The sequence below is a fragment of the Schistocerca cancellata genome, chromosome 4, assembly GCF_023864275.1.
Source record: "Schistocerca cancellata isolate TAMUIC-IGC-003103 chromosome 4, iqSchCanc2.1, whole genome shotgun sequence".
Taxonomy (NCBI): domain Eukaryota; kingdom Metazoa; phylum Arthropoda; class Insecta; order Orthoptera; family Acrididae; genus Schistocerca; species Schistocerca cancellata.
Genome location: NC_064629.1, coordinates 861,961,553 through 861,973,634, shown reverse-complemented (window position 1 = coordinate 861,973,634; position 12,082 = coordinate 861,961,553). Strand labels below are relative to the sequence as shown.

Here is a 12,082-nt window from a genome sequence, read left to right as displayed (position 1 = left end):
TGTCATCACGTACCGTTTTCGCCCGGCTACAACAGTGGCTGCGAGAAACTAGAAGGGTTCACCGTGGTGGTCGACTGACGCGTCGCTCACTCGACTTGGAAGAGGGCGTTCTTCGTCACGTAGAGGAGAACACGACGACGAGCACTCCAAAGATAGCCGATGCCGTCGGCTCATGTAGAGCACACGGGTCTGAGCTCATTGTCTCCGCCGTACGTGAACCGCGAAGCGGGAGATTTGGAAGTGATCCAATCTTCAAAGATAATTTACATTCGAACGGTACATTTCCGACGTGGGTTCCTTATCAAAACTTCTTCTCTACAACCCTCACAGACGTGTAATAGGAACTGTTGAACACCCTGTATAAATAGACGCACGTTTGACAAAACACTATCCCAAGAAAAAGAAATCTCACTATCAACTTCAAAATCGCTTATATGAGTTTACTATAATGCCGCTATTATTGTATGGATGTGAAGCACTAACTCTTAGGAAAACAAATAAAGTAAAACTATTAAAACCCGAAAGAAAAACGTAATGCAAACGTTGTGATCTGTACGCCATGAAGATATCAGAGAATGGAGGATTGGAAGCAAGTGAAGAAGTGCGGAGCTTGTAAAAACACAGTAACGTCGCCACACTGCTAGTGGAGAGAAGATAAGCTGGTCTAGTCATATAGTAAGTGTATCGTAGGCTGTACTACTTAACATAGCGGTCCCTAGAAAAATAGATGGAATGCGATGCAGATGGAGACCTAGAAGTAGCTGGCTGGATAACACCGAGCAAAAATGGATATCATCGAACACATGAGACAGAAATAATGAAAGAGACTTCTGGAGCTTGAGTATGATCGATAAAGTCTTTGCCAAATAATAATAATAATAATAATAATAATAAGAGTTGAAGGTGGCTCCCCTGTCATGAAAACGTGAAAGCGTACGAACATTTTTGTTACAGAGCATGCATGAGGCAAAAGTACACGCTCTAGAAAGTGATGATACAGTCTTCAAAGTTTCAAATAGGTCGCACTGAAAACATTTCTAAAGAGCCAGCGAACAGCTGCAGCTAGTAACACCAACAGAGGGAAAGATCCTTCGGAAGCTAATGAATCCATAATGTGGATAGGCACGTGAGCACTTTGCGCCCTGTACTAAAGGTGATAAGGAATTCTGGAACGAATCATTATGAGTGACGGAACGAAATTTCATTACTCTGGAAAGGCCAATAGATGCAATGTCTGGATATGAGAATACGACACGTGCTTAAAAATCGACACATATCTTGTTGATTGATTATATGCTTTGTTTCCCGGATGAAAAATCGCAATAATTTGTTAACTGCTATTAAGTAAGCTTAAGAAGCCTTAAAAAGGGAACGAAATTAGGAACCCTATTTGGAAAAACATATATGTTGAGAACCCCATCCCTCATCCTCTCCTCAGAATTCAGTTACCTAATAGACGACCGGATTAATCCAGCAAGGTAAAAAGATACTGCGACGGATAGAATGAACTGTCCGTAGCTCTTGAAAATAGAAAATAGCTGTACATCATTGATAGCGTAACATTTTGCTAAACGTAATTGGGAAATGTGCTGCTGAATTCTGCCTCCGTAGCGTATTTGCAGCTACAGTTTGCTGTGCTCATATGATCCTAGTGCAGTTTCTGCAGACGCTTGCAAATGTTCGTAAATCAAGCACACCAAAGAAATGATCAACGAGGCTTCCTGGGCTAAATGCCAGTTTTGATTATTGACATGTCAATATTTTTGTGTTTCCTTCTGATGTGCCACTAAAAAACGCTGAACTAAATAATGATACTCCATTTCTTTTTCCTATTTCAGGTCGGAAACGGTGGAATCTAGATATAAGAGCGCACTCACACACATGTTCACCAACACGCAGTTTAAGGTAAGTTCTGTGACGCTTAATACTACCTATGTTCTGGATATTAGGCGGATGAAAGATTTTAGATGACAAAAGCTCGATGTTTTAGTTTCTCAATTATGGCACTGGTATTTTTTTACATTCACTATAGTCACAATGCTCTACGAACGTTTGTCCCATCGGAGCTTATTGAGATCGATCTTCAAGTAGAGCAAATTTCCGTCGATACTCTGTAGTCTGTTCATAACAGCAAAATGAATATTTTGTATAGCCTATTATACAGGCACTTCTGCAAGTATCCAAGAAAATTACTGCATTTCATCTCAGTATTGTATGGACAATGCCCGTCCTTCCGCAACTGTGCCAGATGTGCTACAAATGTTCGATGGTGCTGTTGATTATTTTTTTCATTTTCTTTGACATAAGATCATGTGTAAATTCGATGCAGGATGTGGTGGGAAAGCATTTACTCTCATATGACCAATGTTTATGTTTAAGGAGAGTCAAAATTGAATAGTTCGGTTAAAAATATAGTGCCTGCAATAAAACTATTTTCGGTTTGTTCGTACCAGTAGCGCTCTGACATCTACATCTATATCTGTACACCGTTAGCCATGGTACGGTGTGTAGCACAGGGTAAATAGAATCATTTGCCGCCTGCCCATGCTTTAGCGAGGAAAACGGCTGCCGGTACACTTGTGCATGAACCGGGATTTTTCAAATTTTAGCTTCGTCGTTATTACGCTAGATGTATGTTGCGGGAAGTACAATATTTCTTTATTAATTTTGGAACGTGAGTACCCGAAATTTTGTGAGAAAGATACTCCGAAATGCATATGGCCTGTCTTGTAACGTCACCTACTGCAGTTCGGCGAGCATTTCTGTGACAGTCTCACGTTGACTAAATAAACATGTGCAGCTCTTCTTTGATTTCTCTTTCTTCCGTTAATAAAACCTATTAAAGCTCCCAGACGAATAAGAATCACGAATTTGTCGAAGAAGGATTTCATGAAGCAAGCCCTCTTGCATGAATTACATTTCTCCATTCTCCACGGTCAGATATAGGTGACGTTCAACCTTAAATCACTCAGCCCACAGCCAAGATTGTCAGGATAATGGAGAAACATAACATAAAAACCATTTTACGCTGAACAGTTAAATCGACAATATGGCTGGGTGCGAGCAGCTGGGGCTACTGGCAACTGAGGTTAGCAGCGAGTGCGGCTGGCAGTATGTTGGACGACCAGACGCAGCGACGCATCTCGCGGCGCTGTCCAGGATGTGTGAGGAGCCTAGTAAGTCTGAAGTGCCAGAGCACAGCGCCAACGAAGGACACATGTTCGGACAAACGTGCTGTGCCGCGCCAAGGATCCAAATGATTGGAAAAGAGCACAGGTAGTCCCAGTCTTCAAGAAGGGTCGTCGAGCAGATGCGCAAAACTATAGACCTATATCTCTGACGTCGATCTGTTGTAGGATTTTAGAACATGTTTTTTTGCTCGAGTATTATGTCGTTTTTGGAAACCCAGAATCTACTATGTAGGAATCAACATGGATTCCGGAAACAGCGATCGTGTGAGACCCAACTCGCTTTATTTGTTCATGAGACTCAGAAAATATTAGATACAGGCTCCCAGGTAGATGCTATTTTCCTTGACTTCCGGAACGCGTTCGATACAGTTCCGCACTGTCGCCTGATAAACAAAGTAAGAGCCTACGGAATATCAGACCAACTGTGTGGCTGGATTGAAGAGTTTTTAGCAAACAGAACACAGCATGTTGTTATCAATGGAGAGACGTCTACAGACGTTAAAGTAACCTCTGGCGTGCCACAGGGGAGTGTTATGGGACCATTGCTTTTCACAATATATATAAATGACCTAGTAGATAGTGTCGGAAGTTCCATGCGGCTTTTCGCGGATGATGCTGTAATATACAGAGAATTTGCAGCATTAGAAAATTGTAGCGAAATGCAGGAAGATCTGCAGCGGATAGGCACTTGGTGCAGGGAGTGGCAACTGACCCTTAACATAGACAAATGTAATGTATTGCGTATACATAGAAAGAAGGATCCTTTATTGTATGATTATATGATAGCGGAACAAACACTGGTAGCAGTTACTTCTGTAAAATATCTGGGAGTATGCGTGCGGAACGATTTGAAGTGGAATGATCATATAAAATTAATTGTTGGTAAGGCGGGTACCAGGTTGAGATTCATTGGGAGAGTCCTTAGAAAATGCAGTCCATCAACAAAGGAGGTGGCTTACAAAACACTCGTTCGACCTATACTTGAATATTGCGCATCAGTGTGGGATCCGTATCAGATCGGGTTTACGGAGGAGATAGAGAAGATCCAAAGAAGAGCGGCGCGTTTCGTCACAGGGTTATTTGGTAACCGTGATAGCGTTACGGAGATGTTTAACAAACTCAAGTGTCAGTCTCTGCAAGAGAGGCGCTCTGCATCGCGGTGTAGCTTGCTCGCCAGGTTTCGAGAGGGTGCGTTTCTGGATGAGGTATCGAAAATATTGCTTCCCCCTACTTATACCTCCCGAGGAGATCACGAATGTAAAATTAGAGAGATTAGAGCGCGCACAGAGGCTTTCAGACAGTCGTTCTTCCCGCGAACCATACGCGACTGGAACAGGAAAGGAAGGTAATGACAGTGGCACGTAAAGTGCCCTCCGCCACACACCGTTGGGTGGCTTGCGGAGTATAAATGTAGATGTAGATGTAGATGTAGAAGGAGTTCTCAAATTCGGTCACAAATGCACAATGGAAATGAAAGTACATGTCGATCCCGTCAACCGGAACAGTGGTTTCCAACTGAGCTCAGCAAGGGATGTGACGTGCGGAACGCTCTGCAAACGGCGGAGGCAGATGGCGGACAGAGAGGCAGCATTGGGCCTCGGCGCCCAGACCCCCTCCGCCCTGCTGGCCAGCCGTCACGTCCGCAGTCCCCCGGTTAGGCCATCCGTTGGGCCCTCGACAGAGGTGTCTGCCGTACAGAAGCTATAAAGGAACCAACTGGACATCAATCCGACATTTGAAGAAGACGAGTAGGAAACTAGTCGAAACGTTAAAAGCAGGACCCTCCCATGTGTCGCCTGATGACCTGACAAGAATTCATCAATGAAGTTTGCAGAGTAACCAGACACTCCAAAATTATGTACATTCTCTTTGTGTGTGTAAATAGCCTTCCCGGTATCGGAACCCATGAGAAGCTGTCTTTCATGTTGACTATATATTCTCTGTCGTCAGATGGTTACGAAACTATTTGTACATTACCTTTGTTGAAATATTCGAGAATGCTGGCAAAAGCGAAATTGAATGGAAGTTTCATGGTATTTTTTATATCATTTTTACGCATAGGCTTAAATTCAGCGTATTTCAACCAATTGGGAAATGTTACACCAACAAATTACTGGATGATTATTATTAGTGTTTTAGGGCACAAATTACTGGATACCACAATAACTTAATGCGTTTCTAAACTCAGGAGAGCACTCTTTAATTAACTTTATTTTATTATAATCACTAGATTTTGTGATTTTAAGGACGTTTTGTAATGGCTGATTAGACATACTCCATGATAGTATCTACTTAACATGACAACGTCATCTTTTCAGTTACAGTTATAAAATGATTTATTTTCTTTATTTTGTTACCTGATGTGACTATCTTCTTCTGGTAAAAAATTTGCTTTAATGTCTGTATTTATGCCTCAAATAGTTAGCAGTATGCCTTGTGATTAGCCGTAGCTCAACATCAAAGTGATTTCTGAATGACAGGTAAAGTTTTCTTTTGTCCTACTAGATACCTTAATTCCTTGAGTAGTCCATGGGCTTTTTGTAGACTTTTGATCTATTTTGGATTACTTTTCGAGGAAACAACTTTCAAATAAGGCGAAGACCTTATTAATAAATGAGATGTATTTTTCACACCTGTCTTGATCACTGTAGTTGATGTCTGCGAGGAGATTCCTAAAATAATCGATTTTTGACTTACTGGCTACCCTCCTGGACTCCGCTTTAGTATATTTTGAATCCTGATCGGCTTAAATATTTAACATAATAAACTGCATGTCATAGCCTAGAGGCCATTGATTATTGTTATCACCAACCGTTTCTAACGGATTGAATCTATTAACTTTGCAATAGAGTTTTTTTCATTAGGCTTTATATTATAAATGATTGTCCTTAGCAATTAGTTACCATACAAGGGAAGTTTACAGAAGAAACGAAGTAGAATGATAATGTTACCGACTGAAATAAATTGTTACTAGGAGAGTCTTTAAGAAAATCTATACTAAAATCACCAGAAACCACTGTTTAATTATTTAATGTTAAGTAGTGTAATAGAACTTTAATCTGATTTATAAACAGATTAAAATTTCCTGCAGGTTCTCGGCATATAATTTCTACTATGAAGAAGTTGTTTTGAAATTCTGCTTGTGCTGAACATGCTTCTATATGCTGCTCCACTCCAAGATTATTAATTTCAATATTTTTAATTGTATGAAAACCCCTGACGAGTGTAGCAACCCGTCCTTTATCCATTTCCAGTGTACTGAAGTGAATGTTAACAAAATCCTGTAACATCTAAAGTATCAGTACCAGTAATCCATGATATTCAGAGAGGCAGTATATGTCAAATGGGTTTGTCGACTCTAATTCATCAATGCAAATAAGTAGTAGCCTACATTAATTTTTCTCCTCGCTCCTCGAATATTTTAACGCATATGGACAGCTGGCATTTCACATTAACTGATATTTAATTGGGTGTAAATAAAATTTATGATGATTGCCGGATAGCTACAAATAATTGCAGTTTGTATGGATGCAGTACGCTGTAATTATGCTGTTTGGTTTCTTTCTCAAATCCAATATTTGTTTTAATCGTAACCTCTCTTGGAACTTGGTTTCTTTGTGTCCTACTTACCCTAAAAGTGGCGAAGCACTGATACTCGTAATAATAGCTACTGTAGCACACATAACAGTGCCTTCATCCCTAAGGTTTTCTGCTATTAGCCCAGCCAATTTACTCTTCCCTTTCTGCTGAGAAGAAGGTTGTGTCTAGCCTAATCTAATCTACTGTTAGAATCAACAGGAACCACAGCTTTGTGTGAGAATACACTTGACATAATCAGCCATTCGAACACCAGGTTAACTCTTGCGATAGAAGAGTTCGAATGTGTTCGATCTTGACGTCTGACAACAAATACAAATTCAACACTGAGATGTGTCGATGTTCAGAATCTGTTTAACAGGTCACACTCTATATTGTGCTCAGGATCAATACTTAGCACAAGTCCTTAATATTTAAACGATGTAATGTGCTCCAGATATTTAGCATAATTGTATAATCAGAAACTATCGGGTCTTCTCTCTTTGTTATGGACACTACCTCGTATTTATCCGCATTTAAACAGAGTGTCATTCATTACACCACGCGGAAATCTTGTCCAAGTCTTTCCGCATTTCCTTATGATCGGCCAACGATGATACTTCGATTAGGTAACAACCCAATGGACGGTTAACACTGTCTATTAAATTACGAGACGTTGTTTATGCTTCATACTTTAAACGCTACACAGTTTCAGACCGACAGAGGGGACGTCGTGCTTGAGGAACACAACTCGCATCCGGAAGCAGTTACTGCTGTAAACTGAATGTGTACACGGTGTAAAGGGACACCTAACATTACCTTTATTCAACAGAAGTAATCTATACCAAAAATATTTTAGAATCTTGTATAGGAGTTTTCCTAACGGAATTTTATATGATTAGGTATGCTATGTATCACATTTCAGGCTAAAATGTATAAAAAGAAATTATTTTATTACTTTATTTCAGTCGATTTATGTACATTTAAAATTACTTCTCTTTTATAAATATTTGAAATTACGAAATATCTGTCATACTTAAAATTTCTGTTATTTATTACACTATCTGACGCCAATTGTTAAATTTATTTCTGGATTGACTTACAAAATAATGATATAACTTGGTGAAGATTCTCCTTTTGTCAAAGTTTGTAAACTCTTTTTGTTTTGTAAATTCTTTGGACTATTGTTAGCGCCGCAGAATGTAGTAGTAATGAACATGCATCTGATGTGATCGAAGGTGTTTCTATGTTTGGAAATAACAATGTAATTTTTAATAATGAAGTGGAAATTGTAAAAACGGTGTGATATCGAAAAAATGCGACAAAAAATAAAGTTCAAGACAAAAACAGGCATATCTTTAATAGATATCATGTCATTTGGAACCTACAAAGTAAAAAATTTAAGCCTCAAGAATCAGCCCCTAGACGTGACGAACTGGAGCCAACTACGAGAAAAGAAGATAAGTAAAAAAGTTTATTTGTAAATCTTACTCCTCTCGAAGCTAATTAAAGGAAGATAATTATTTTGTTGAGTGACAAGCAACAAACGATGTGATGGAGGGTAAGAGTACAACGGCAACACGTTCGAATGCGGACATCTGTGAAAATTATGGAGAAATGTCCACTGCTTGATCTTTATTTGATAATGGCGCGGAGTGTTTATAAATTCCAGTACATGCTTACATTTTTCGACAAGAGCATAGGCACTAAGTCCTCCACTTGAAAATAACCATAAAGTCGAACTTGCAATCGAACTTACTGAAATTAAACAGACACTCTCAATCAAAAATGTTCTCTTTGGAGAAGGTCTACAAGACTGTGAACGCAGTTTAAAAAGAAAATCCTGGTTTAGGGTTTGCAAGAGTTCCCTAAATCGCAAATGCCGGAATGACTCCTCCTTAATTCTTTCACATTCTAAGTTCGTGCATTGTCTATAATGTCATTAACACTAACTTACGCTAATTATGCGGCTTTCATTGATGAGGGATGATATTTTACTGCATACCTATTGATTATATTAATTCTAGCAGTGTGCTTTCTGAGAAGGAACTGACAGCGCACGTTTCGATAACCAACTGTAGCGATTGTCGTATGAAAAGTTCATGAACTGAGAGTAAACAATACAATAACGGAATTTAATATATGTTTATTTTGTACTGAATTCTTCAGTGTTCTTACTAAATAAATGGGCCGTTTCCGTTCCGGCCTTTTTAAAATGTCGCAACGTGAAAGTAAAGTATAAACGTACAATATTTAAAATACATTTATTGTTTATCGTCGTATCTGGTATTTTTATGCCGTTCCCGAAGTCCGTTTCTTGTTTATGATCAAAATATCCGTATACTTTCACTATCAGCTCTTCACCTGACGGAAAATATTAGCCGTAAATAAATTTTTCAGCTTTTAGAAGAAATGCAAGTTGGACAAACGCGAACGTGGTGAGCGTGCTGTTGCTATTGGAACAGTTTCGCAGGTGGGTGTGCCTCTTTCTCCTGGAAATGATATTTCTCTTTAAAAACGCCCATTGACGTTCACAGATTTTTCATTTATACGAGACAGAGGGTACTATTAATATTTGACAACGGGTCGAGTCTTTCAGAAGCGTCCACCACTATTGTTCCGCTAGCAAGAGAGGTGACTCTAGAGAAAGTTTTGCTCTGGTGTTAAATTATTGTTTTTTGAGAAAATAATCAACGTTCTTATCGGTTATTTATCTGTATTCACAAAAATCAGGTAAGATCGCCCGCTCCAGTGAAACTTTGAAATCATCTCTCTAAGAATTCCAGTAACAAGCGCCGACACTTAGTACGCTCTAAGTGATTTGTGGAAGTTTGACGTTTTTATTCAAAAAATAAATATTGTCGATTCTTTCATTAACAATTCATTACCATTGTGAGTAAGAGCTGTTTCTTTAATTTACAGTTTTTTACGAAACAAATAGATTTATAAATTTCAGTTTGCTATTTTTTTACTTGTGTTTATCTTGTGTGGCTCGGTGGCTCGGTGGATCTTATGCTCTTCCATTTATCTAGTTCTCAGTACTGTAATGCTTAATGTTGTGAGTACAGATCAGTGATGTTGAGCGACACGATGCAACAAAAGTAACATCATCCTATTGCTATTGAATAACTGCGTCCGTGGCAGTAGAAAGCCTTTTGTCAAAATTAACCCCTACATCTGTCGAGGTTCTGAACATGACTACATTCTATTACAGTTAGATAACATTAACTTCTATAAGAAATCATTATAACGTGATGAGTAATCGTTGCTAAGTTTTCCATTACAGACAAAACAGTGCCTATTTAAGTGAAATGTGTTTTTAAATATCAGAGTTAGAAATACACTGACAGTGATATACTTGGGTCTGCCAGAGCCTGCATGCAGTTTATCATAATTGCAGTTTATTGTAATAGATGTCAAGCAGTACAATTTTTTGTTGTAACAGCTTTCTATAAGTTCCTTTTTTAATTTTTTGTTTATTTGCTCATAGCAGACTATATATTGAACTTGGCAGCACATGTAAAGATAGGGACAATTTTGTAATTGCAAATTGTTGTTAAATTACAAATAATAAGTGCCAGATAGCAAGACCTGAGGTTCCATCGACAGTCGCTCGTAGGATTTTTTTGGTCACTTGCTTCTTTCATCTCTGTAAATGTGCCTGTATGGGTGAAAAACGAGTTGTTCGCTGTCCACGTGGAAATGAAGGTCTGTTACGACCGACTCTGAAATTCCGTTGAAATTTCGGAGTAAGACAACATCACCATGCCTAGTACTGCGGTGTTCAAAGCTGTAACTGAGTTGAGGACAGATTTTTTGATTGGTATTTTGCGAATTTTCTTCTATATTTCATAGCTTGGAGGGTCGTCAGCCAAAGTGTGTCTGATTGTATGGGTGCAGGTCCACATCTCAGAGGCATCTGGTGTATTTTTTTTTCATTCTGTGTCTTTGCTTGTGCAGATATTTGTAATGATTTTCTGCCCTATCTTATTTCGCCTACATATGCCAGAGCGCAAGTTATGGTAATTATTGTCGATTCCGTTATCAGCGAGAACAAGTCCATTCAGATTTAATTCTAAAATCCGGATGCAGTCATTCTGTTACGATACTAGTCATTTGAATGATTTTTTTGTTGGGGATGGGTATGGCGCAAATTGCATACAATTAGAGTTGCTTATATAATTAGAAGCTGAGGCGGGACTTGTATTTAATAACGGCGACACGCAGCACGCACCACGTATAACGCCGGGCTGCTGCAGTCATGCAACGATTCCAGCAAATTTTCTGGCGTAAATAAATCACGTGTACACGTCAATACGGACGGATTTAAGACCTTCGTTACAACGCAAGTTGCTGTTATCAGCAGGTGTATTTCGGCCTTAAAAGGAAGCACGGAAGCACACAACCCAAATTTAGCAGCCAAGTGGCGTGATGAGAACGATTCAGTTTGAAATGAACGCTCCGCAGTCGATATCTTGGCGTAGGTGGCAAGTCTGCGGGTAGAGGTTTGTTAGTCGATGCGCTTACATCAGTCGCCATGGAAATAGAAAAGTTCGCAGCTGTTGAATGGAGCCCAGCTTCTCTTGACACAATTTCGTACGTCGCAGCTATATTTAAAGCTGTCAGACTTCCGTGTATTTTTGAAGCACGGCGGTTTTGCCTGGCACTCTACTACAACTGCTGAGATACAGGTCTGTAATACATACGGACTCTGCCCAGGTTTGTTCGTCTGCTACCTCGCAAACTTAAAATATATCTCACAAACGGAAATGGCACTTCGTACCGAATTATTTAGTACTAGGTTACTATTGTAATCTACGGCAAACAGCATACACGTAATTCAACAAGTAAAATACCAAGTTACAGACATTTTTCGAAAAACGCAATATGTGTAAAAAATTGGCTGCCTAAAATTACAAATTTCTATGGATGCAAGTATAATGTATCATAACTTACAATAAACTACAGGTTTACGTTTTTAAAGTTGGTTTTGAAAGAACATGAGATGTCACGCTGTTGGAATGCAGTCACTAATTTATAGTATTGCATCATCTGGCTTTTCCTGACTTAAGTCTACAACAAATTAAGAACATTTTTAACTAGACACGTTTTACTTTATAAGTAAAGTATCATTAGTGCTAGTTCTGCAAACATTTATTGTAAGTAATAGGTTTTTACATTTCGATACCATAGTGTTGAAAACAGTTTTTTTACGAATATGATGCTTTTTATTCATAACGTTGGTAGCTCCTTTTCACGTATTTGCACAAAAAATGGTTTTTGGAGTCAACACCTCAGTTATCACGAGAATAGAA

General features: G+C 39.0%; 1 long non-coding RNA gene across 1 annotated transcript in view; it reads left to right on the top strand.

Moving 5' to 3' along the window:
* Positions 1-1,839: 1,839 nt before the first annotated feature.
* Positions 1,840-12,082, top strand: part of LOC126185036 (uncharacterized) — a 1,000,382-nt gene continuing 990,139 nt past the window's right edge. Inside the window, exon 1 of the long non-coding RNA XR_007536933.1 lies at positions 1,840-1,905. This is a non-coding gene — a long non-coding RNA (uncharacterized LOC126185036). The remainder of the gene's footprint in view (positions 1,906-12,082) is intronic.